This window comes from Melanaphis sacchari, unplaced genomic scaffold (assembly GCF_002803265.2).
Source record: "Melanaphis sacchari strain LSU unplaced genomic scaffold, SCAv2.0 Contig93_pilon_pilon, whole genome shotgun sequence".
Classification (NCBI taxonomy): Eukaryota; Metazoa; Arthropoda; class Insecta; order Hemiptera; family Aphididae; genus Melanaphis; species Melanaphis sacchari.
Genome location: NW_020271665.1, coordinates 667,988 through 695,675, shown reverse-complemented (window position 1 = coordinate 695,675; position 27,688 = coordinate 667,988). Strand labels below are relative to the sequence as shown.

At 23.6% G+C, this 27,688-nt stretch overlaps 1 pseudogene; it reads left to right on the top strand.

Moving 5' to 3' along the window:
- Positions 1-27,688, top strand: part of LOC112603025 — a 134,709-nt pseudogene that overhangs the window by 17,343 nt on the left and 89,678 nt on the right.

Here is a 27,688-nt window from a genome sequence, read left to right as displayed (position 1 = left end):
TAAAAGATTTTCATTACTCCATAAAATTTAAGACACTCTGGAAATGTTTTTTTTTTTTTTTTTTTTTTTTTTTAACAATAATAAAAAGTTCAAAAATATCTATTCGATTTATGTAACGTTATTTTCCCTTAACTTCATTAAAATTATAAACATTTAAAGTCACCCCACATTTCGAGAGTTTATGTTTCTATGAATGTCGACTTGCAAATTTAAATAAATAGTTTATGCATGTTATTAATAAATAGATGGTTGTAATTCAGTTTATTCTGGAAAAGTTTATGTCCCTTGTCCGTATGCAATGAAAATAATTCTCAACTTAAATTCTCACCAAAGTTTATCGTGTAATAAAATAACTATATGAATAATAAAAACCGTTTAAAATGAATACATGTTATAGTTTCCTAGAATATTATTCTATCTAATTCAGTGAGTCAGTGAGTTAATTTTGAATGTTTAAGTTCAACATTATAATATTCAGTGCAACTAACTAGAATCTAGCAAATTATGTATAATTTCCGGTAGCCAAATGTAAGTCCATGCTCCGTTCGTCCATCACACATAGTGATTTAATTCATCGTGTTTAGTGAACATAGTCTACAATTATGTTATCTGAAACGTTCTCATCCATTTATCATCCTTAACTGAAACACGAGGTGCCCGTTACCGGTAATTAAATTAGTGTATAACACTAAATCGCCAACTCGTATGTTTACTCTCGTCCAATGTCAGCTATAACGCCTATAACCCAATATTTATCGGCATTATAGAATTACCATTTGGTCGAAAATGTCACTGCCAAAAATCTGGTATTGATTAATATTTTGTGTGCATATAAATAATACATGTTTTGATGGATGCTCTATCTATGTGATATGCTTACAAATAATTACATTAAAATATAATTTGTGTGCCTATTTGAAAGTGATCTGAAGTTTATGATTGCAAATTAAATTTTAAAAGAGCTTACATTAAAATTTAAAAAAAAAACTTCAAAAAACAATACAGTACCGTCAAACGTTGCTATTCCTTATAAGTACGAATTTTCAAACTTTTTTACCAAGAAAAAGTAATTAAATTTATATTTACAAAAAATAACTGAAGAAATTTGAACGTTTCAAATATTTTAAGCATGCATTTCAAATTTTATATAACAATAATTTACAAAATAGTATAATGGTCGAGGTATTTTTAAATTATATATTAAAAAAATTGCTGAGAAAAATTTATTATTTCACATTTTAATATACTCTATTTCAATCATACGTAACAAAAAATGCTTGCTAAATATTTATTTTTAAATATCTACAATAAAAAATAAGTCTATATTTAAAAAAAAAATAGTGTTGCAAAGATATTGTTGTTTTCTCGTATTTTTTTTTTTTTTATAGTTTTATTTTTGTTTTTTTATTTTTTTAATTAATGTGTATTTTTACTTTCTTATTATGTTGCTATACTCTATTTTTCACCATAATCTAATGTAATAATCAAATACTAAAGAATTTTTTCTGCTCCAAAATTTAGTGGTTGACAAAAATACTCAATACTGTAAAACCGTAAATTATCTATCGCTCTGTTCAAGATTTAAAATTTATAATTGCATTAAAGTAAATGAATCACAGTTATAAAACTCAATTTAAATTCCATGTAGTTGACTTAATTTTCAATACAAATTTTAAGAAATAAATAAATTTTAAAGTATTATCAACGTTTATAGTGAAATATTTAATTAAAATTAACTGAATATAAAAATATTTCTCAAAATGTATTTACTTGATTTACAATATTATACTTTATTACTGAAGGAAAAATAGCTTCTGTAAATTAATAATAATGGTGTAATGATAATATTCTATTTTTATGGTTTTATTAATGTGTTATTATTATAACAGATATCATAATAGTTTTAATCTGTATATTATCAAATATAATCATCTTTATATATAACATAGCAATATTATAAAATAAAATTTAGTTTTTTTTTCATTATTATCAAATTTGAGTTAGTACCAGTCAAGTTAGCATTTAGACAGTTTTAATTGAAAAATTGAAAAATAACCAGACTAGTGGTAATGCAATATTTTATGGAACACAAGGAATACGATCCATAAAACTTATAAATTGATTAATATATTGATATGTTAATATTTAAATTTAAGTGTCTTTATATCATACGTTATACAATTTTTTTATTTTATATGAAATACATTTCAAAAATGTATACAAATAAGTAATTTATATTTAAGCATGATATCTATTATCTTAGCTATGTTTAGAGCCGTTATTTATGAATATGATTTGATTTCATACCTTTTAAATTTATAAACATTAAATATGAATTAAAAAAATGCATTTCAGCCTTAAAATTAGTACATTATTAGTTCTTAAATCTATGGCTATACAAAAAATTTCCTCAAAATAACTTTCTAAAAATACAATGGACAAAAAAAAATCAAAGATTTTTCACAAAAATATAAATCAACAACACATTATAAAGAAGACACTGAGTTATAGGTACTAGGAAATCCACAATGACATAAAAAGATTAATATGGTGAAAAATCCAGAACAAGCTTGACAAATAAATCTATTAATCACAAAGATATGTATTAAGAACCAAGAAAAAATTATTTTGAAAATAAAAAACATCTTCCTAAAAAAATTTTAAACAATTTAAAAAAATTAATTAATTTAATGTACAAGGAAACGATGGTCAAATAGCTGATGTATTCAAAATATATAATATTATACCTAAACTTTGTTAAATACAATAGGTTGTAACTAACAGTCTTCTAGATATGAATTTTAAAAATAATAAAAACAAGAAATATGAAAATACACTTACAGTATACAAGAAAATAACGAATTAATTACTTATTAACTTAACAAAATATAAAATATGGTTGTAGGTACAGCGATTTGAGTAATTTAGCTTTTATATTTCAAAATAATTTACTGTTAAACGGCATGAAATATCTTTTAAATATCTACATAAAACTGTGTCAAATACAGGTTTTATCAAAATGATAGAGATTACCTATCTTTAATTTTACCAAATACGAGCTAATAAGAATAATTTTATTGAACATTTTTATAAAATCATTTTAATTAGAAAATAACTTCAGCAATTATTTTTTATTCTCAATTTTTAACTCTTTCTTCACCATAAAAAAAAAAAAAAAAAAAAAAATATTAATGAAACTATATATTTACTATATTTTTATTGATAATGTGGTAAATAATTTCACTATACTGATACAATTAGCTAATTGTTCTGTAACCAAGTCTTGTAAAACCTACTATCATAATTTCAATTTTACAATGATACCCCAAAAAATATGCTATTTAAAGTGAAAAACGGAGAATTAAATATCAATCCTCTGTAGTCTGGATTTTCTGGTCTACTTTCACTTAAATCAACTTACAATAAACTTGCTTACTCTTTCAAAAAGATTCGTGCTTAATCAAAAACATATGCTTTTAAATTAAAATTATACTCTATTTTTGTCTTTGATGCCAGACCTTGGAAAAAAACTAAGCAACTATTAAAGTTTTAAACTGTTCATATCCACGTAAAAAAGTGACAACACACTAGGTTAGATTAGCAATCTCGAAAAACCAAAAGTATTTCAAAGCTATCTTTTAAAAATATTTTAACCGCATTAAGATATCTTCATCCCATAATACATCAGAGAAGTTAAAAATTAATTGGATGCATTTTTACCTAATGCTTTCCTGAAAAATATTTTACTCCTAGAAAAATAAAAAACATTATCTTAAAATATACACGTAATAAATCTCTTTAATATAACGACCTATTTTGTTAATAGTTACCAAAAATCACCATAATACCTCTCAGTTATGTTCTTAATGTTATTTTGAAACTTTCATATTTCCCTCTATTTGAGAAATTCTCAAAAATAATCATGTTTCCCAAGCTGGACAAATCGTCAGATATTACGATATTACATAAGCCCATAACCTTATTACCATTTTTTTTCAAAAAATTGTAAAAGGCATCCTTAAATAAATCTACCCACATTCAATATTTAACAAGATCTTTTGACCTTCTTAATTTTGCTATATAGCCAAACCACAGAGTTACAGATGTAAATGTCTTATCACATAAGATCTGGTTACTGCCTTAAACAATTTACTAATCCATTAAAATATACTTTCTGTGTGGTACGCAAAATAGTGAACTAAACTAAATCATAATAAATTCATACACATAACATTCACCCTAAAACATAAGTTTTATCCTAAAATAACCGCTGATAATTTATGGATATATATATATTTCAATCAGATTTTTACTGAGGATAAAAACTATGGTGACGTGACGATAACAAATCGTATAATGTTATCGTTCATTTATAAAATTAAAGGACATATCTTAGTAACAAACAAAAACTTTTTCACAATAGTGTATGGTAGCACACACTACATGGTTTAGTTTGAAGTAACATATTTTTAAAGTTATGGAATTCTTTTATAAAATCGCTGTATAAAACACTCTTAAAGCTATTATGGACGTATGGGATTAAACTCTATTGCTCTGCTAAGAAATCAAACTTAAATTAAATTCAATCATTCCAAATGATCACACCTTGCTAGATTACAAATTCTCCGCAATAAGTCTCTAACCAGTACTCCACCATAACCTAAGTATCAAGACAACTATGGAAAAAATAGTAGTTTTCTAAATACGATTTTATTTTTTAGATTAAAAAACCACAATAATCTATTAATAAAAGGGTTATACATTCCTGTATTCTCAGGAAGTCCTCACCGCAGGATTAAACGAATGTGGTTTAGAGATCTTCTTTCCTAATTAATTAATTAATTTAATTAAATTAACTCAATTTTAAGTGTCACTAATGGGTAGCTTCTTAATTACACAATCAAATTGTTTATTGTTCTCATCTTATATATACCTACTGATTGTACTAAATTCTGTATATTGTATATAACTTATAAAAACAAAACAAATAAAATAAAAGTAATTAAAAACAATATATTTTTGGATAAACAAATTATAATATATTTTGTTTATTTTTTGTTTAAGTTATATTATATTTTATTACTCCTAATACCTTAAAATAGTGACTTAACTGCTAAGCATTGCCATAAGTCACTAGGGTTGGCAGTTTAATGGCCAATTTCAATTGAACGGTTGCATTGAGTATAGGTACCTTGGGAGTAGAAAAACAATGTAAACTATTATAAGGACCGAGAGTGTATAATAATATGGTTATTCATTAGTTAAATTTCCACCGTTATAGTATGCTTTTGAAAAATCATTGTATGCATTGTTGTCAATAAAATAATCGAAAAGTATATCATATTGATATAAAAATATTAAGAGAAAATATTATAGACATAAAATGTAACATTTTCATGTCGTTAATGCATAGAAAATAGTCAAAATAATAATTTAATTTATCTAAATGATTAATTTTCTATTAATAATATTATTAGAAGGTAGTTTTTCCAACCATTCAATTTTTCAATATAATATGTAATAATACGAATTGTTTTTAACAAATGTTCTCATTGTTTCTACTCCTGCGTGTTTTCAAATTTACAATTAATTATTATAGGAGTAAAGAATTTATTATTTATTTATTAAATGTTGATAATATTAAAAACAATATTAAATCATTTTTCAATTGTAATTTAAATAAATATAATACATTTATATAATATGAAACGTACAGCATTTATAATAATAAATTAATTTAAATCTAATATTTATGTCATATATAATAAATGATAAAAATACATATTTGTTTTGAACATAAAATGAGAAAATATGATAATAAATGTATTTAAAATAGATTGTAAATTTTTGAAACTTTTGTATTACAATAAAAGTATCACGACAATTTAACTAGATTATATCAATTTTCAAAAATTTCTAATAATAAATACATAAACAGTGATATATCTATTGTAACTTACCATGGATATAACAATATAAAATAATAAAACGAGTGTAAAAAAACATATTATATTGTTAAAACTATTAAGTGTTCAAAATATATTATGTGATTAAATAATAAAATTTAAATATATTGTACATTATGTGTAAATAATATAATAATATAATTGATTAAACATAATTCCACAACGATTAAATCTTTAAAATAAATTTTAATAGAATACATTTCAAGTATAAAACACATTTTTTAGTGTCATAATTTTTCGTTAAGGATGAACACTAAACTTATGATCTTAATTTTATTATATTTCGTACTTTTTGAATCAAATTATAATTATAATAGAGTTTCTCTAAATCTTTTACTTGATTAATGGGAATTCTTAAAATATTTGACGCTCACTAGGTAGGTCCCACTATGCGTAATATATTCTGCGTAATTTAACTCGAAAAGGTTGATTAAAAATAAATAACGCTACAAGAAAGAGGAGGTACTAGATGCGCAGCAAAATTAATAAGTTAATGTAAGAGTATCTTCTTTGACATACAAAATTAATTAAAGGTTATGTATAAAAAAACATTTGAAAAAACTTAATTTCAAATGGGTACTGTACCATTATAGTTTTTTCTAATAACTAATATTGAAATATAAGTGGTAACTTATTATTAATATTGATATCATAATTATTATAATTATATAAATTCATCATTATATTCTAAGCCATCTATTTAAAATGTTTATAAAAAATATTTTCTATTTAATCTTTAAAGAATATCAATATTTTACTATAAAAAATAATAGCTGTTACAAATTAACTATATAATAAAATCATGTTGTATATATCTAAAGGGTGTAAACTATAATATGAACTTAAAATAATACTTGTTTAAAATATTTGAGTTTCAAAAACATATCGATCCTCGTACATTTTCAGAATATATATATATATATATATATATAAACATAATTATATAACATTATATAGTATATTATAATATATTATTAGCCTTTATATAATGCAATATACTTGATGGTTTTATTGTGTCAATTAGATTATTATCAAGATGATTTTTACTAGCGTGATTTTTTAAATTTTATTTGTTTTTTAAAATTTGATTGTGGTATTTTTTTATTAAGATTAACATAATTTTCTAGACAACTTTTTATTTATGTTTATGTATTATGTATATTGTAATATATTTAGGTAACGGTAAGGAAAAACCAATCACATGAAATTATTAATTGTGTAAATAGAAAATTTGAAACAATTTCCATTTAGTATAAATTAATATATACAAAAGTAAATAAAAAATATAACAAATCAAATAAAAACATTAAAAAAAAAAAGTTGTTTACGTGATTTTTAAGAGATTTAATGAAATTTATTGTAAAACCAAAAAAAAATAATTTATACACAATTTAAAATTGACATCTTATTATTTATAAGAATAGCTAACAAAATATTAGATTTATGTATGTTAATAAAAAATATATTTGATGGCTTAGTTCTAAATTTAGGAATAGTGGAATTCAAAAAATTTAACAGTTCAAATTATTTTAGAGGTTTTATTAGACATTTTAGATTAATTATTTTCTTTCTATTTGCTAAATTATAAAGATTAAATGTATCTAAAAATTATTAATAAGAATAATGAGAAACATATTGTGTAACAATTTAAACATTTTGCTTTATTTATAGTTCAATAAAACAGCAGTGTTATTAAACTCTCATTTCGTACAAAGAAATACATTATATATTTAATTACAAGTTAATATACTATAAATAGTATATAGCTTAAAAATAACATTTGTTGAACTTAATGATCAATAAGTTTTTTTATAATTCTGTTTTATTAAATATAAAAACAAATAAATATTATTTTTATTTTAATAAAATATATGGATAAGGTATATTAAAAAAAATGTATCTATTAAAAATGTATACCATTAAATTATTACATAACATATAAATAGTAAATTGAAAATAATGTGTACTTAAGATACTAATTTAATAATAACTATTTTTCTTATAATATATTAAAATTTATATTAAATGAGTAAAAGTTACAAAGAGAAAAAAAAATAAAAATAAATATTAAGTAAACGTTTAAATAAATTGAAAATTTAATTATTTTATTTAAACATTATAATATTATAATTAAATCATTCATTTTGAATGTATTATTTTACAAAATCCATAAATTCAAATAAAATTATTCTCAAATATTAAGAATTTACATGTTATTTCAATTTTTAAGCTTTTTAAAATTGTAATTCATTTCTCTTACCAATTGTTTATTTACATACATATTTCGCATAATGGCATAATACTTCAAATTATTTTTTCGTATAATTTCTTAGGATAGAATAGCAAACATAAATTAATTTAGTTTTGCTATACTCATACATGTTTCAAAAAAAATTAGGATATCTATTATTATCCATTCAATACGGATATAATAAGAAATGTTAAGTATTAGGTACGTTATGATACATTTTCTCATTAGACTAATAATAATTTCAAAATTAAATTTATATGAGAAGATAATGTACTTTTAGAACAGAAATACCTACATAATTAACTACCAGTTAATAAACTAATAGATTTAGTCATATTAAACATTATAACTTGTCTGTAACATAAACTAATTAATTATTATTTAGGTTTATAAACGCATACCTTATGTTGAGTAAATTAGAACAATAATAAAATATGCACAAGGGGTATAATAATAAGTACGAATGAATATGCACAAAATTCGTGCATATTAATACACAGGAAATATCAATATTTCAATTTTCTATTACAGCTAGTTAGGTACTTAATCTTTTCCGGCTTCTACTTAATTTGTAATAATATAACTCAAAACAAAGTTTAAAGTTATTTCGAAACTATAGCCAACATAAAATAAACAACGAAAAAAGAATAAAAATAAATCGAGCTATAGGATTTTTTTTTTTATGTATGTTAGATATTTGTTTTTATTTTTAATTTGAAAACATTTTTTGCTTCTAACGAAACTCTGATTTTTATCACCTACTGAGAATATTTATGTATATTAAATGTTTATATGTGAAAGAATATAAATTCTCCCTTTCCACAGAAATTGTAATATGTAATTAAAATATTTAAATTTTAGGTTGTTTTTATTTAAAATTTTCATTATACAAATTGCAAAATATAAAATATTATATAGTGTAAAACACTTCTAACTTAGGTCGAATCAATAAACGGTTAGATACACTATTTTTATACCATAATTTTATGTTTAATTTTATTTAGTTTAAATATTTAATTTTAAGTTCTGTATTAAGAACTTAATAATTATTAAAAAAATAAAAATATATCTTGAATAAAAATTGTTTAAACAATTTAAAATATTTAAATGTATACCTGTGTATATTATATATATATATATATTATATCTCCTATCGTCAATTTTTTTTTTTTTTTGATAAAATACCCTCGACAGCATAGGCCATCGGATGTAGAAATATTGTATTACTATATATTTCCATATTATACAATTATAATAAGAGTTTTTCATACATTTTTTTGAAATTTTGCAGCAGTGATGAATATAATGATATTTAAAATTGACTGAGGACAATAAAATTATGTAATAGTTCAGTTATTGATTTGAAAAAAATTGAATTTTATTCTAGCCTTGAGATATACTAGTATTTTTTATTAAACGGGTGTCTGATGGTGATTTGGACACTACAGACGGTGCATAAAGTGGTTCTTTCTTGACTGTTTGAAAACCGTGAGAGATTTGAGTGTGTCAAACTTGGAGTCTTGTTATGATGACTTCATATCATCTAAATATTTCTATAATAATCGTAAATGTCCAATTGTTAATTAACTTTATTTTATTTTATTGTATTTTATAATATCATGAAAATTTTCATAATAATATTTTTTAGTTATAAAACTTAAACAATTTTAAACTTTAACTCTTATGATGTAAATTTTTATTTTTTTTTGTGTCCATTATCGTATTTTCGATAGAAAAATATATTTCTATCTTCAAGTACGATTTCTGCTATAAAATTGAATCTTGTTAAACCTTAGTATTAACTAAAAACATATCTAATGCTTTAAAAAATTTAGAAATAAAACTAATAGAAAAAAAAAAAATAACAGAAAAATAGAAATTATTATGCATCACCAATTAACCACAATATGTTCAGTAGTGTTAAGTAGTAAGTACCAATTTGTTTTTTTTATTTATATAAATATTATTAAGTACACCACTTATACTATTTTTTCAATCCTAAATATTATTACATTTATTGCATAGCCCAGAACCTAAAATGTGACAATGGTTTTGAGCATTTTTTTGTAATAATAATAATATCTAATTTTATAGCAGCTGAGTTGATATCCAATAGGAATGATACTCCAAAAATCGTCTCCAAATAGTTGTTGGGTGGTTGCCATTGATTTATCCGTTTAACTTCACGCCGTCCGTTTTCTTGTTACGAGTAATTGCTTTTTTTCGACTTCCTTTTCTTGCTTTTTTTTCTAATAGAACCCAATCCCAGTCATTGTGTATATATATACATATACTCCCTGTGAAATCCTATCTCTGAAAAGCTCGTTTTCGTGTCCCTCCAGAGAATACACTGTTTAGGTGAAAAAGAAGCTCGTTTTCATTTTGCTTCGGATGCGTAAAAGAAAATGATTTGCAGTGCCTTATATGTCTGATACCCTTTTTCTCGTTTCATTTCTCCAGAAATAATGATTTTTGAAAACTTCACCGCGACGAAAAATTACCGAAAATTAATTTGTTAACGCGCAATAATTAAAATAGGACTTTTTTGGTCATTTTATTTTTAAAAACAAAATATTCATTCTTACTACGGATTCCTGTTGAGTGTTGCACTTAAAACACAAAAACTGAATTCTTACATACATAATATTCTTATTGGTATAAAAATATATTTATGTCATTAATCTTACAATTATGGCTATATTTAGTTAAATTTTTATAATTTCCAACTTATTATTTGTTTAGTCTCAGGTTGAAAAACCAATAATAATTTTAATAATACGAAATTTAAGTAGGTATACCTACTTGTCATCTACAGACACTCCAATAATCCTAATCACATTAATAAGACTAAAATAAAAGCCAATAATAATCCTTTATCAAATCTATGTTGTTTTTTTTCTTTTTTTAATTTTTAAACTATTAAAAAGAAAAAAAATAATCAAATAAAAGTATGCATGTATTATATACACGGGTATATAATTATATATATATATATCTGTAAATTATTAAAAACAGATTTGGGAAAATCACGAAAATTGCAAAAAAAAATAAATATTATTTTCATAATATAAGCATACCATTACATCACCATGGGTAATAACAGGTTTATAAAATGTGACATAAAAGTGTAAAATAATAATGATGGTAAAACACCATCATCCAGATTTCAATTGTCGATAGGTTGAGTCAATAAACCGAGTAACTTGTTTTGTATTGTTTTTAACACGGATCTACGCAGTATGGCATATATAAAACATAGTTTTTCGATAAAACTTTTTATCATAGTTTGTTTTTATTATATTTTTAGTCATTTGAGAGTCTTAAATATATAACGTAACTTAATATTGTAAATTATAATCATTGATTGTGTTTCATACAATAATATCAGCACTCTTTTGAATGGGTTAATATAGACCAAAAGTTAATTGTAAAATGTTTTGCATTATCATATTATATTATATGTTTGTTGTTCTTGTGTATCTATTATCTCACATTATATGATATATCTACATTAAATGGTTATATGCCTATTCCACTACTTTACTCAAGTCTCGAGTACAATACATACTTGTGAAGTCAAAAGCGAATGGACAGTGTTTTCATTCCTAGTAAATACATCTAGGGTTTTAACCTTTGTTTTTAGGTTTCAAAAACTTATTTTTATAATTAAAATAAATATATTTTATTTTCTGTGTCTTGCATCTGAAATATTATATATTTAATACATATATAATATATATATATATATATAGAAGAAAATATATTATTTTCTTTGTTACGTATTAATATTATTGTTCATGACTTTATATTTTTGGGGGTTTTACTGAAAACTATTAATATATATTATGACACACCAATTTCCTCTTAATATTATTTACATTCTAATAATTTCAATTCAATTATAATTGAAATATATAAGATTTTAGCGTTATACAATTTGTTAAAATTATATATATATATATATATATATATATTTAATAATAAAAAATGACGATAAGTGTACGCTTAAATATCTAAAATTTAAAGTTTTGAGAAAAAAGGAGGTAAGCTTATTCCATAACGCTTAAAACACATAAAATAATTATAACATACTACTACATTCAATATTTTCAAATATAATTTACAGTATACATTTTGAAATGTATAATATTTTTTTTTGGTTTTATACACCTCGTTATAACATTCACAACTAATATGATTATAACTGACTTGAATTTGCTAAATTGCATGTTGGTTAGAAAGAAAACATAAAATACTCATTTTAATGAGCCAACGCCCTCTGAATATAATATAATTTTAATTTATAGTATCATCCATTGGTGGTTATTTTATTTTTTTGATTTTTACCAGAACTATTTCCTTATCATTTCTATTTGTTATTGCGATGGATTTGTTAAAAATGGTTGTGCTGGATGACAATTTTTAGACTCTTAATTGTGAAAGATCTGAATAAAATGACAATCTATCAATAAAATGTCCTTTAAAAATCATGAAAGATGTAAACTTGCAAAATGTTGGGCATAATATTGTTTAGCCTACCACCCTATTAAAGAAAATAAATTTTTATTTAATTTACAGGTATATTATTAGTTATAGAAATAAATTACTTTGTTCAAAATATTTTACTGAATTAATAATGTTTAAAATTATTGCGAGGAAACGGTCGTAAATTGAAAAGTTAAACTAATTAAAAATATTACTTTCTTAATATTTTTTTTTAAATTTATTACAACTCAGTCATCATGGTCTTGTTTATACTCTCACTTTTTTTCCATAGTAGACTTTAGTCTGAGAAAATAAAGATTTATGATTACAAAGTATTTTTGTTCTTAATGCTTCCATGATATTTCTTTACTGCTTATGCAATTTCTACTTAAACATTTGTATATGCAGAAGTTTTATTATAAATTTGATAAAGTTGAAAATTTCTATACAAAATTTACATGTGTATTATTCGATGTATTATACTATTATATGTATATACGACGAAAAACTTGCAGAAAAAGTAAGAATGTGTCTTATATGTACAAAAAAAAGTAGAGCATTAAAAATATGAATTAATCATATTTTATTGTAAGCACCTATAATTTTAAAATTCTTAGACCATGTAGTTTTATATTATTTTATGATAATAAAATATAGTTTAATCTATAACTGACACTGCATTTTGACATCATTCGTTGTCACTTGTCATACTAAAATTAATAGCATTCGTGTTGTTCAATTTCATTTGCATACAATTTTCCTTCCGATTTGTCGACCGCAGTTTATTTGAGTGTTTATAACTCCAATATAATTATTACAAGTTAATAAAAACATTTAAAAAAAATAATATGAAAAATTAATAAAAATTATTTTTATGATCATCGACATTGGAACTAATAATATTTCAATAGACACTGTTAAAATAATTTTTTTACTAAGACTTACGCGTGATGATGTGCTATTAAAAATCGATTGCTAACAACTGTGTTGCTTATATATTAATCAAATAGCTTAGAAATAAATCATAATAATAATCAATCATTGAATCATAATAATTCCTGTGTATATTATGCAAATATAATAATTAAATTGATATTCTATTGCGATCAATAAATAATAAATGTTTGATAAACCAAATTAAACTCCATAACATTCCTTTAAAAAATTTACTAGGTAACATTATATTACACAGACAAGAAATCACATTTCCGTAAGTAGTCATGGTATAGATTATAACCGATGGAATATCAGATCCTTTATTTAATTAGTTTACAAACGCAAGCAATGCTGCAATCGCAGTATTATTTTTATTGATATTATATTTTTCTTTAACTGGACATTTCGTTTATTTTTATCTATAAGACTCTCAGCAAATCTTCAATATCCTACTTGTATACACAGAGCTGAAGTGACTTCTATTAATTTTACACTACAATACCTTCCTATCTATAATTGAATTTGATTCGTGGCGTAAGTTTGTAATTTATATCTACTCACATGTATGTGCCTCTAGTATTATATTTTACGTGGCTACTATGTAATATCAGCAAATTATTCTTTCGCATTGTTTGTCCAATTGATGCATTATTATATTTTTAAGTTTACTATTTTTATTCGTTGCATAATGTATTGCATCATTTTGTATTATGTATTTATGTTTAATAAAAATTATACGGTATGCGAGTACTAAAAATAATATTTGCATTCAAAACTGCACAGTGTCGTTGTGATAATTAGATTTCATTCTAACTACACCTCCTCGTATTTATATACTTATTATACTTAGTTAAAGTATTAAATTGAAATATGTATAATTTTACTAACTTCCATTTAAATTTTTACCCATTATTTGGAAAACCTTTTTGAATTCGTGAATATTTGTTTATCTCATACTGCGTTTAAATTACGTCAAATAATTTCTGCACATCAATATTTATAAGGACTTATGACCACAATCGTAATTTATGATAATACACATTTTATCTTATGTCCGTTTCTAAAAAGCCTTTAAACAAAATATATTCTGAAATAAAACACTCATTTTATGTCATTATTATTCTATTATTTCGAAACGCTTTAAAATCCATAGAATAAATTGAAATTTTTTTTTATAAGTATGTGGCTAAATATTATGTAATTCATAAATCTAAATTTCAAATGAAATGAACATTGAACAAAGTTTTTGGTAATTTAAACATAGTATATCGTAGCTTAAAATTATGGAAGGAAAAAAAATAAAGTATTTGTTTACATAGATTTAAAAACGATACATATTGCTTATTATAATTTTCTCTTACGAGTAATATACAAATGTAAAATATATTTGAACACAATTATAATATTATATTAAGTGTATTAAATGTTTTAGTATTTTAATATTTATGTGCTTATTAATTATCATTAAGTGGTATCAAACATTTATTTAATTTGTTTGATCATAAGTATGAATAGAAAAATAAAATGTTTATAATAATTTACATTTCTTATTTTTTATATAATAAATGACAATAGTTATAATTACACATTCTAATTTAAGATCAAAAATATAACTTTTAGATTCAGAAAAGCTATTAATTATCATCAATTATAAATAATAATAATATTTAACTATGTTTTAATTGTAAAAAATAGTAAACCATAGCTAATTTACATTAAAATTATCAACAGATTTTCTCAAAAAAATAAACTCAAATAAGTATTACAATTCATCAATTTTAAACCTTTGTTATTAATTATTAAACACATTACTTTTAATATCTCTTATTCTATGGTCACGCTATGACATGATAGAACAATCAACCAAAATTTTATAGCTCTAATGATCAATATGTAATTTTATTCTGTATGGTTAACTTCAAAATATTTTATAATTACTTATACTGCACTATATATTATTAAAATATTTGTAGTATTGTATAATTATTAACCAAGGAATAATTATTAAAAATCTTACCATATTAATCACAAGTACAACGAAATAAATAACAGAATTGAAATGCTGATATTGTGTTTAAATCAACTATCATTGATTTAACATAAATTAATGTCAGTTGAAATTCGCAATGAATTTTACTACCTACCTTTAATATAATACAATGCGCATAACAATAAAATCATGCAACGCTAAATAATGTTAGTTGGTATATTAAGAATGATTGACTGTTTTAAATGCATAGCTTTATAATATTATTTATTGTGTTATTTCTAACAACTCATGACAATTGGTGTATATATTATATCCAAATAAGTTCAAATAAATAACATGATTTAAAAAAATCTACTTAATTAAACATAATTATTCATGACATAACTCGTCAGTGTGTGTTTTATCCTATTTAAACAATTTAAAAATAATAAATATTATGTAAGCCATTTATTTTCTTAATTCATCTAAGAAGTTCTAGAACAAATACATTTAATTTAAATGCTATTAGCATTATATAATTAACTAGACATTATATAAAATAGGTTCACAATTTTATCCATTTTTTTTTAAGGGAATAATGTATATATACCTACATATTATTATGCATTTAGTTGAGTTTGACATAAGATTACAATTAAAACTCGGTATTACACATACACAAAGCAATCTAAGTAAAATATTAGTTTTATAGTTTCAATGTACCATATCTTAATATCGTTTTTAAATAAATTATACTTATTGATATTTTATTTTTTTTAAATGTATGATTATAATTAAATCATATGATTTCTAATGTGATTTTTATAGCACTCAGTTCTAATTTAACGATGTAGAATTGAGTAAAATCACATAATTATTAAATTTATTAAACATGCATTTGTTTAATAATTATTTAGTCGTAATGATAAGTCTATTACATCATCATAGTAGTATATTTACTACTATTTTAAATAACTCTTATAATATAAATAACAGTAAATCGTAAAAATAACAAATAAGAGCAATTTACTAAAAATCTTACTCGTCAATTGTCGCTGTCGTCATTCATCGATATCATCTGGTAACCATCTACTGAGCCGAATTCCCAGAAGCATTTATTGTCATGGATTATGTGTAGCCCTCCTCTCTGTCTTAAAGTCACATCCGCCTTTTAAGACTACACTTTATCGAGTCTGGGAAAGTGGAAAAAGGAGCTCAATGTGGAACAAACCTTCCTACTGGTTTCTCTCTCTTTCTCTTTCCCTCGACCGTATCAACAAAAAGACTTTCATCTCTCCCTTCAAACCCATTCCAGCCCTCTCCACGGATTTTTAAGTGTACATCATGAACAAATGGCTCCCGGTTTTAAGCTCATGTCTGCTTGCTGTAAATCAATGTTGCATTGTCCTAGTTTATCTCTTTTTATTATTTTATATTATTCATATGAAATCTTATTTATTTTTTTTTTTTAGGTTTCTTAAATCTTAACTCCAATCAACACCTTAAGTCACCGTCCAACTATGGTCTTATGGATCAAATAGCAGCCTTGCACTGGATACAAGAGAATATAGCTGTATTTGGTGGCGATCCAACTAACGTAACATTGATGGGTCATGGCACCGGGGCCGCTTGCGTCGGTTTCTTAATGTCATCATCTGCAGTACCAGATGGTAAGTATTTAAAAATTAAAAATGCACTTAAACCTGGTAAAAACGATTCTTACAACGTTCAATTTAGTTTTGTGGTCGATTAAAGATAGGTTATGGCTAAATATTATTTTAACTCTTTCACAACGTCCAATGTCCATTTCAATATACCTAATAATATATAATAACTAAAATTAATTGATAAATTCAATATTTATTTTAATTTAAAATGTTTCAAACTATTCAAACATACCTATTTTAAATATTAATTATAAATTCATATGATATATGGTATTTATATATTATAAATAGTGAATATGTATTTTATTGATATAACCAAATTAAAATTATTCAAAGTTCTTATTATTAGGCATTTAACATTTTAAAAAGTAATTATCGTAAATGTTTGATGAATACAATGGAACAATGGATCTATTGGTAAAATTACATAGTTAATAAGCTAAAATAAATATTTTAGAATTTTTTTGGAATTAATGAAAAAAAAAAAAATTAAAACAGAAAAAAACATACCAAGAAATACGGTTATTGTAATATTTATGTAATTTTGATTGTTATCAAACATTAGCTTTATTTAATTTAATGATTTAACAATCTAATATAGTTTAAATAATACCTACTTCAATGTGAAAACTATTTGATTATATTTTATTTTTATTTTTTATCTTAATAATTGGGCATCTAATTCTATAATGTATAAGATAACGTCTATTCATACTGCATATTGTGGATTTAAAGGAAATTATATTTTTTAGAAAATCAAAACAGTACATAAAAAAATTCAATTTATTAGTGCATGAAATAGAAAGATATATTATACGCGTAAAAACTATAAACGCCTTTGTTGTTGAAAGGAATCGTGCCAAATCTCTTGACTTTACTTAAAAAAGTTTATTCTGTGCGAGATTATTTTTGTCATCTACGTATTCTCACTCACGATAGCAACACATAATAATATTTTTGACTATAGACGTTAAAAAATTTATCAATATTTTTTTTCGTTAAAAACGTATCTAATATAAAATACAAATTATGATATATTTTAATTTAAAACGTATAGTGCCAATGATTAGTTCGTCTAACTTATCAAAAACTATATTTACTGATAATAATAATAATAATAAATGTATCTACAAATTAAATTTATCAGTTTTTATAAAATTTCTCATCAAGTTTTAAAGTATGAGATTGCAATTGAAATTAACAATTATCATAATGCATATAAAACACTAATCTCGCTAGTCTAATCAAATTATTTTTAAGCCATTAAAATATGATTTTGCCTAAATTAATATTAAATTTACTTATATTTATGCCATATGGATACCGTCAAAGTATATTTGTTTCTTAGATAAATCATTTCGTGCACCATCAAATAATACACTATGGATTTAAATCCTAGAACTTTTTTTTTTTTTATTATTTTCTTGGTATTAGCTAACTGTAAATGTGATTACTCACGAGACTAGCAGTGTTTTACTCAATAATTATTTTTTACCAGGCTTAATGTATAACAGTATAACAAGACTATATCTAATCAAGTTAACTTGGTTCTTTTTATTTTATTGGATAACTATTTAAAGCTACAATATGTATGACACAAAAAAATAAAAGACTTTAGTAAATGCGATTAAGGTTAATTTCGAGTTATTTCTCAATTCTTTGTTCATTTTGAATTCAGTGATATATGATCTACTCTGGATTGCAAAGTTAGTCGAGCTCATGCAACTAAAGGAACAGTTGTTAAAAATTGCGTACGGCATACCAATACATAGCTAATAATAATTAATTTTTTTGGCCAGCTCCAGTGGGGGCTTTTATCGGGTCGTTTATAACGTCCCTCTCGTATTTTCCTCCAACAACTTTCATGAAATAAACTCCTATAAAGACATAAAGGTTTTAGCCTTTCTCAGGCCAAGGCGGTGTGATATGAATTCGTAAGCAGAGCCCGAGAAAGGTCGATCCAATCTGAACGACCGTAAAATTCCTGTTGAGATTTATTGTCTGTAGCCTCGCTGTGTTGGTCCTTTTTGTTTTCATTCGAATTCTTATGAGGGTTTTTTTTGTTCACTTCATTGTTTTCCATCGTACATTAACAAATACCGTGATGAATTTTTCAGGATGGTGGTTTTTTTCCTTTAATTGTGCGTTTGGTTACTATTTGCTTTGGAATTTTTCACATTAGAGCATCGGAAAAACTTTTACGCTGGCGCCACAAGATGAATTCGAGCCGTAATCGTAGTCTCACGTCACATTCTGTGCTCCCTTGTGTACAATATGATGGTGCTTCAAAGAGCTTCTACAGACTTAGTTTAATAGATAAAGATTGAGTGACAATACAAAATGTATTTCATATTTGTGATTTACATATTATTCAGGAGAAGTAATTTTCTGTTGTGTATTAGTTTATTGAGATAAAACGACATAAAAATGTTTAAAAATAGTTACAAATCTAACAAATACATTTTTGTTGGTAAACGGATTTTAAAATGTATTATACAACAATAAATACATTTTTTTAAATTTTGAGTTTGATTAGAATATATTATTAATTGCAAAAACTAGTATATTTTGTATTGATGAACATTAATAGGAGGTTTTAACTAAAATTTCTGCAAAACATACTATATTTCCATTAATTATAAATATTTTTATGGATATAGTTTAATCTAATTTAAAATCAAAACATTTAATTTCGTTTTGACTCGGGTAAGTTTTATCTTACACTTTACTATCACCTTTTAAATTAAAATTGATTATAATAAAAAAATTTAATCATAATAAGCAGAATACGGGTAGTATCTATTAGTTACATAAATTAAATGAATATATATTAATATATTATAATACATTTTGATATAATACTATAATAATAAATTTTAATAAGTAGAAACAAAGTAAACAAAATATTGAAGATGAATACTTGACATCAGACTTGAATGAGTAAAATAAAAAAACATTAAAATATAAAGTCTTTAAAAGTTAAAAAAATAAAAATTTAAAAAAAACAACTAAGGTAAATATAATATTGATAAAATATTAAAGTGGAACATTTTAAAACTCGAAAAAGTAAAATAGAGATAACGTTTAAATATTTTAAATGTTCAAATTGTAAAAAAAAAAAAACAAGTGAATAAATATCAAAGAATAAAACCTTCAAACTTAAACAATTAAAATTTAGTCAACATTTATAACAATAAATTATGTTTAACCACTTAACCACTTGAATTAAGAAATAAAACCTGCAAACCTACTTCGCAAATAGATAATATATTATATGTCATGTGATAAGTATATTTTTAATCAAACACTACAGTAAAATAACTCAATGGTCATTATCTTCATCCTAAACATTTTTTAGCTCTCCATTTTCAATATCATCCGACATCACTATTATGATAAAATTTTATTATCATAAAGTTGAATATTCTTTAGAAGTAGAAAACATTTTTATTAAATTTGTAACATAATTTTTTTTTTGATATCTTTATAATTTGAGTTTTTAATAGAACCTTAACATTATCATACAACGTTCCATGATTACAATTTAATTTTGCAGCTTAGATTTATATTAATATTTTTCTGTATACTATGGAAACGACAACAGTTTTTCAGTTTTTCTCTCTTGTGTATGTGTACATTTTGTGTTCAATGGATTTTCAATCAAATTTTGTTTTCACCAGATTTTTACCACACTTTTAAAATTATAAATTGTTAAGTTATAACCGCACACTTTTACAGCGATATACCTTTTAAAAATCTCGAATTGAAATGGGGAAATTATAGACTTTTTTTTCTCAACATTTATTCAATACGCCCAATCACCCAAGTGTTGCTGTTTTATTGGTTAATGTTGTATAAAAATGTTTCCACAGTAAACTGGCTTTTATTTTAAACCGAATAAAAGTCTGAAAACAGATTGAGAGTTATTGGAGGTGATTTCTGTAACATCAATCGATTTTCTAAATTTTCCAAATTATCCAAAAGTGATAAACAAACCTCATTCAGTCCAATTCTACTTTCAAATTCTATTCATATATTATATGAAATACATTTTTCTGGACTTTGAATTGGTACATCGATAACAAAAGTTAAATTATATAACCATACTTGCATACTACAAAACACCTCCATAACTGATAATTTGAACAAAAGCTGTGTTTGAATCATTTCAAAGGATACAGATACACTATCAGTTGATTCTTATTCTTGTAACTCAAAAAATCGTTTTACGCGTCTTTGGTGTATTTTAAGTTTTGCTTCAAATTATTTTTTAATATATTCACTTTTTTCTCTTTGACATATCTAAATTACAAAAAATGTAAATAAATTAGATGGAAATTATATCAAAATTGGTAAAAACATCTAATAATATCTACGATGAACAATCGATTAATTAATTAATATTAATTTATTCAATAAATTATAATTGCAATTTAATTTCATTGATTAGAGTAATTTTAATAAAACCTAATCACAAAGTTTTAGTGGGAATAATAATTAAAGTATCAAAGTTGCAAACAATTTTTTTTTTTATATATATATATATATATAATATGTTAACAGTTCTGTAATATGATGAACAAATAACCTTCAATATAGATTAAAACGATATAAATTAATAAAATATAACAATAAAAAAAGTTTAAGACAGTCGTTTTTGTAAATAGTACGTTTGGCATATATATAGTTTCCTATGTATATAGTAATTATTATTAGAAAATAGTACATTTATTAGAACGTTTTAAGAAATTGGTGCAATTAGTACGTTTCGACCACATTTTTTAATTTTTTATTACAAAACCTATAGCAAATAGTACGAGACGTTTAGCCTCAAATAGTAAATAGTTTATTTTAACAAAATGTATATTGTGCAAATAGATCGTTTTTCATCGACTGATTAGTTTAATATTGGTTTTTGGTTAAAAAATAGTACTTTTGACTGGACCTGATGACGCCAATTGATTTTCCACCATTTTAAATACATTGTTTAATGTGTCACTCAATTTTGATAAAAATTTTAATAGTTAGTACGATTTGCGTTTCATCCAACAATTTTAAAAGGTGAAATTTTTAAATCACCAAAATTAAGAACTTTAATAACTGAAATAATCCACTCATATAATACGTTAAAATGTTCTAGTAAAATATCAAATAAATATTTATTTTATACTACTAGGATTTTACTTACTTTTCTACAGTTCTAATTAGGTATTCTCTGAAATATTTTTTAATAGAATAACGCATCTTATTGAGATTAAACATTTTTTTTTTTCAAAAATTTCAGATTTAAATATTTACTAACATGTATGTGAGCTATATAAATTAAGTATTTATAATTTATAAATGGAATCAAATATTTTTTTATTATTAGAATAAAAAAAATTCTCATAATAAATACTAATATAGTTTGATGTTGGCACCACACCAATCGCCAATAATTAATATTGATGATACTATTGCAGCTAACTATATATATATTTTATTAAAGAATATGTGTATATTATTTATGTATTTTATCATGGAGTTTGAGATGTTATATTACTATTAGGTTATTATAGGTAGTAATTTGTTGTTACTTGATTTATTTTAATTAAATTATCTATAAAAAGAACAATATCCAAAAACGTATTAAGAAGTTTTGCAAGTAGGTCAATTTGTCATTATTATTAATAGTAATGTTTATAAATTATAACCATTTATGCTATACTAAAAAATATCATAAATCACGCGAAAATCACCAAAAAACATCGGATACATTGCAAAAAAAAAATATTTTGTTCTTGCAAAATAAATACATAAATATAACACCAATAATAACATAATAATTACAATTAATAAAAATAATTACTGGTATAATATATAATACATATTATATAATATTTTAAATAAATGCATACAATATAATGTAATAAATGTGAATTTATATATCATGTTTGATCAAAAATTATAATATAATTGTATGATCCTCATTCAAGTTTTCTTATCAAATCAAAATAATTAAAAAAATATATATATGTTTATATAATAATTAATTTATATTTATTTTAAATAAATTACTTTATTTTTATATTTTAGTTAAAAGTAAAAAATATAACGAAAAAATTGTGTTTATGTTAAAACATTTCCTTATACTACATCTACTGTCGTATAATTATGATGCATAAACTATAATGCAAATAATTTTATGGAAGCTATAAAATCGAATTTATTGTAAACGAATAATTATTTGTTTTTAATTTATAAATTATTTCATTTTAACTAATGACTCTTTACAAACACTTAAAAAGTTGATACTGTTAACTAACTACTCTTAATTTACTACAGAAGCTTCATATAACATTTTATTTTCAAACAAATTGTCTAACATTTCATCTCTCATTTTTGCCACACTCTTTTACATCACCTGAAAAGGCAGTGATACCATAACCTTTTAAATTTACTGGCGTGATTAATAAACACACTTTGTCTTGAAGTGTTTTATCAATGGATGACTTCCCCTATTATGTGCGGTTTTATCTATACGATTTATTATTACAATAAACAGTTATCCTATGACCTATGTTTGTATTGTATTTAAAACACATATTTTAAGTTTGCCAATAAAAAAAATAAATAATAAATAATAAATAATAACAATAAAATACTTTTTTTTTTTTATTATAAGCATTAATTTAAATAAAATTTAATTATAATCTCTGATAGAATATTAAATGATATAATGGCACTAGCGTATTAAATATTTTGTAAAATCTACTATTTTTAATAGATTTGATCGTACGAAAATACAATTAAACTGAAAATAAGGAAAAATATCGGGGAAGAAGAAATATGTATTAAAATATACTTATAAAAATTATTTTAAATATAAAAACATAATTACGTAAATGCAATTTTATCTTTATATTAATAAATAAATAAATAAATTTAATAATGATAGTGAAACATCGAATAATCACTGGAATACATTTGGTATTGTCTTATCACCTATTGATGTTTATTTATACTTTATATTCGAATAGTTAATTTTATCATATATAATAATTGTGACTATGGACTTCCTTTTTATCTTTGAGGTATATTATATATCAGTCTGACTTTTTCGCTATTTTAGATCCGTGTTTGTTTATAGCTTTCAAAAACCATATTTATGCAGGAAAATCTAAAAACGTAATCAGTCCATGTTTCCGAAAATCTTTCAGACAACATGTCAACTTTTCCGTATTATCGATTTGTTACAATCAATATCCTAGTGTCCTTTCAGTGATCAAAATTCAATAACGGGTGTTTAGATTTTGTTTGACATAAAGTTCCTTGTAGTGACTAATAGCGATTGAAATGGTCTATTATGTAGTTTACTCAACTAAAAACTCAAGTATTTTGAAAAAAAAAAAAACAATTTAAATAAATCAGTTTCTATAATACCTAAAATATTGCTTTCACCTAAAAACAAAAACAAAAAAAAACATTATAAAGTGGTATTTTTAAAAATGTAACGTATTAAAAACTGGGACTTAATATTGCGTTTTCAATGCTATTTTTGTTGGTCAAATATTAAAAAATTACAGTCTGCACGATAAATACTTGGTCTGTGCCCTTTCGGTCACTGTATCTCAAAAGTGAGATAAATACGGTTCGTAAGTCTTTTGTTTTTTATACTTGAACGGCAGATCACTATGGTTAATATAAAGTTCACGTGCACATAGACCGTATTTGGCGGGGCGCAGCGAGAAAATAACAAAAACTAAACAAATGGTTCGTTTGGCGAAACGTGTAAGACCAGTCCAATGGCGTTTATTCGGGAAGATAAAAAACAATAGTTCAACCGATAGTAATAATTTAGGAAAGGGGAGAGCGATACGATTCTAATATTTTGGACTCGAAGTATCTTTCTAAACGTCAATAAACAGCAAACGAGATATCGCCTACGATCCCTGTTATTTTCCCGTATTACAACCTTTATTATGTTAGCAAATAACACTAGTACTCAAAAACACTGATGACATTAAATTTGAGCAAAGCGCTCACCATAAAAGAATTTCAAACAAAAAATAAACGCTTAATTGTCTTTTTCTTTGAAATTCTATACTATTTATTTTTTTGAAAACTCTTCACTCTATAACTAATTTAAAAAAAAAATCTCAATCTAACCTCAATTATTGGATAATACTTATAATTATATTGATTAATTTCGTTCAAACGACAAAAAAAATACTGAAAACAATTTTTATAATATTTAATAACAACATTAAATTTAAATTGTTAATATGATTAACAGTAAATGGTTATTTTATATTGAATATAAAACAATTTAATGTAAAAATAAACATTATATCTGTAAAGTAGGTAATCGAATTATTTAATTGAGCTACGTTTTTGAAATTTCGTATCGTGTTCAATAAATCTTAACTAATATCATACCAAGATAAATATTTGTAAAATCTACTTAAAATTATATTGACAATACCAATGAATTTAACATCATAAGTTTTGATTGTAAGACTGAAGATAGAAAAGTAACTGCATGATACGTTTTTTACAGTTTTCTAAACAAAATTGTATTACATAGAGACCGTATCTTCTAAGTGCACCGTAACAATAATAACATAAAAAAGTAAAACATTGAACATAAGTATAATAATATATTAAGTTACACATTATTATTATTATTATTATTTATTTCGTATCGGTAATATAAAAATAACTGCTAAACACACACACAAACCACTCATAAAACACAAACTTTTACCGAATCGTATAAATTTCTCACGCGTCCATTTTCAATCCGACCGTTTTCGCTTCGATTTTTTTTTTTCACGGCAACTGTGATTTATGTACGTCAGATTTTACGCCACACCCCGTTGACGACGGCGTTTATTATATTATTTTTGTCGCTCGCGATTTTTTTTTCCTAGCCTCGCAGTACTCGGCTTGTAATAAATCCAATTTTTTTTTTTTTTTTTTAATTCGAAATCATTTGTTCTCTGCTTTATTTTCCATTAAGCCGTTACACTTGAGTGGATGACGGTCGAACAACGCTGCGGAGCGGTGGATGCGATGGCGTGAGGGAATCGACGCGATGACCGTATATATACAGAGTGATTCACTAAGTACACTTATTTCCTCTTCAATAATGTAATTATTCAAAATCTAATTTTTTAAATTTTTTAATATACTTAAAAACTATATTTTCAAATTCTCGAGATTTTTTAAAAGCACTTAATAGGCGTCGCGTGGGCTTACAAACTTTTGTTATTTTCAAATAACAGCTATTCTTATTTATAACTAATTAGTTTGTAGATATTTTTTTCTGAAAATCGTAATGTATAAAGATCAAAACTCATAAAAATTTTTTTTTGAATTATTTAACTTTATGTTATAAGAAATAACGATAATATGTTTAGAATATATCAAGCTATGATCGTTTAAAAACTATATTAAATTTATCTATTTATCAGTGTTTATAATTATATAAATGGTTCAAATATAATAAAATTTTATATTATCACTGGACGCTCATTAAAAACTATGAAAATTATCAAAAATTTTAAAATGTGGTCCTGAATTATACTTAAAATTTCCTAAGATTAGAATTTGAATGAACATGAATAATCAAATTATATATAAAAAAAAAAATGGAGATTAGCAATAACCACGTTGTATATAACTAGTGTATAGAATACATGCCAAACACACGAATTGCGTTGACATTGTAGGACGGGATCGCGATGATCGTGGTGTAGTTTCCGGATGAATACCTGTTCGAGCTAGTGAGTACAAGAGAAAATCAGTTCATCGTGTTTCGGGATTGACGCGATTACTATTATATGCGATACGTCCTATTCATAGATCACGGTAGAATCGGCTTAAATTACGGACGTCGAACGTTTAACCCGTCATTCGGTCCAGTTTGCATTAAATTTGCACTGTAGTACCTAGTTTTACTCGTGTCTGTGCTCTAACAACAATATCGTGATTACGCCGATTATTTCCGCTGTCCTGAGCGTGACTTGTATACTTTGTTCAATACAATAATATCAAATTTATAGTATATTGAAGTACACTCGCTTCGGGAATCATTTTTTTTTTTTTTTACTCGGTTACAACACTCATTACTAAGATACTTATACGCAAGATTATTCCAAGATTATAACATATATGCACTTGCCAACACATTAAATACATTGAAATTATTGTCGCTTAAAATTAATGACGATATTAATATTTTAATGATGATTTAACAGCTTTTTTTTGTTTTGATGTACCTACATTTGTTTCATAAAATACGTATACGTAATTCCAGGTATAGAAATTAAAAAATACATTATTGAATTTATTCGTATTTTTTTTAAACGCACTTTTTTAAAGTGATTTTCATGTATACTAAAAACACACATATATTATTAGGTATTTACAT